The following is a 2500-nucleotide window of genomic DNA, read 5'->3' as shown; positions in this document are numbered from 1 at the left end:
TTAGCTTCTGGCTCGGCAGAGATTCGAACCCCTGCCTATTAGGCCAGAAACCATACCTGTGAGGACTCTACTAACTGAGACCTCAAGAGAGAATAAGTTTATGACAAGTCCCTGCACATATTTCTGTCAAATTCAGGAATCTGTCCAAAGATTCGAAACAAACCCATCTCCACCATGATATCTGAATTGTAAGTTCTCAACACATGGTTATTTTATGAGGAATATATATCACTTTCACTCGTGATTTCAATCAATGTAATTATCAACCACAATGGTATTATAATACCGAATTATATCTTGGGAATATATATCCACCGGAATTCATTTTATTGTAATAAGTTCTCTCCGGGCAGAGATTCAAACCTCTGCCTATTGAGTCTGGCGAGAAGCAATTGGCATAAAAAGAATTCCAGCGGATATATATTGCCATTATAGTTTTCATCTCTTTAGAGGACGGTGCTGTGTCAGATATGACTACGCTAAGTCTTAACGAAAGATTTTGAAACATTAAGTTAAGTTTGTATTGAACCTAAAATCCCAATAAAACATATTTTCCAATGTTATTTTAATATAAAAAGGATAATTTTGTATATCCCTATTACGTAGTTGTACGAAAAAGGTTAAATACATAATACCATTATCCTAAATCTAATTTGGAGAATTGTTAATGCTACTCTGTTATATACATGTGTTGTGGTAACCTTGTGTTTTGCCATTCCCTTGGCATCAATGTGTATCCTCTCAATATTACACATCCTTCAAGTTGACCTCTAAAATGTGCCATGACCACTCCTTTGACCATAGGGCTCTCTGTGCAAATCTTTCCTAAAATAAAAGTTTATGAATACTTTTAGTTTTAATGTGGACTATGCCCAAGAATATTTTCAATAATATAAAAGGCTCATGCATATCCATCAATTATTCTACACAATATATGAACATCCCACGCATATTTCTTTTATACTTTTAAGACTTATAAATATGTAATGTACTCTCTCTCTCTCTCTCTCTCTCTCTCTCTCTCTCTCTCTCTCTTAGTCAGAGAAGAAGCATTTAAACCCAGATGTCATTTTCCTGTCAAAATTGACATTTATATAAACCTGAATTAAAATTACAACAATATAGGGAGTACTTGATGCCGTCTAGTTTATTACATTCCAACGTTTAGGAGCGCAATAGAATATCATCGATAAGCATTAGTATTGTAATAAAATAAAATGAAGCCTAAATTAAGAATAGTTTTCAGGCATCATAGATCACCATTTCCTGATACCAACGAGGCAAGAGGTATTGGTTGGTATACGAAAACATTTGAAAGCTATGATATTTATTTTTTTTTTTTTACTGCAGGGAAATGAGAAAACTTTAGGTTTAGCAAGTTGAACTCAGCACAAGCATCACCCACTCTACTGCAATGATAAACTACCAGATCGAATGATTAGAGACCTTGTAGCTGTCCTCAGATATAATAATATATTTCACTTTGTTCAGAAGCTTTGTTTCTTGAATGCGGTCCCTTTTCTAATCTTTTTATTCCAGGTCTTCAATGTACTACTAACAGTTCTCAAATGTGATGCAATTTCTGGAGCATATGCCTGTACTAGCTACCATGTTTCTTAGAGGCTAGTATACATAGATGCTATGATATTACTGTCTTAAAGCATTTTGGTATGCAGAATACTTTAATAGTATTCTATCTATCAAAATCGAGACCTTTTAACCATCAAGTTTAAGATAAAGTAAGATGCTATAATGATTTATTTCGTTTATGTTGTTCATTTTAGTAGTGAGCAAAAAGGTTTAAATGTTTAAAGGCCGTTTAACAATGGCGGAGGCAATGGATAGTGACATCGCCCTAGCAAGCAGGGACAGTACTCTGAAGGAATGACCATGTATCATATGATCAGCGCTCAACCACCGTCTCCAAACAAGCTAGGACTAAGGAGGGCCAGGCAATGGCTGCTGATGACTCAGACCTACAGGCTCCCCCCAAAACCGTCATCCGTATCTCAACAGGTGGGAAAGGCTGCAGACACTAAAGGCACTTACGAATCTGAGTGGGACTCGAACCCTTGATTGACAAGCACCAGGCAGAGACGTTTCCAATGAATTCTGAAAAACCCCATGGACTATTTATTCTGAGCACCATCTATCCCTGAACATAACAACTTAATCTATGGTTCATGCCATACACACACTCGCACACACACACACACACACACACACATATATATATATATACATATATATATATATATATACTGTATATATATATATACTGTATATATATATATATATATATGCATATATCTATAAATATATACAATATATATATATATATATTACATATCCAATATATATATATATATATATACATATATATATATATATATATATACATATCCAATATATATACACACACATATATATATATATATATATGTATGTATGTACTGATAGGTTATATAATTTTTAGTTTTAACATATTGAACACGAAAAT

This window comes from Palaemon carinicauda, unplaced genomic scaffold (assembly GCF_036898095.1).
Source record: "Palaemon carinicauda isolate YSFRI2023 unplaced genomic scaffold, ASM3689809v2 scaffold636, whole genome shotgun sequence".
Taxonomy (NCBI): Eukaryota; Metazoa; Arthropoda; class Malacostraca; order Decapoda; family Palaemonidae; genus Palaemon; species Palaemon carinicauda.
This window is presented reverse-complemented; position numbering follows the sequence as displayed.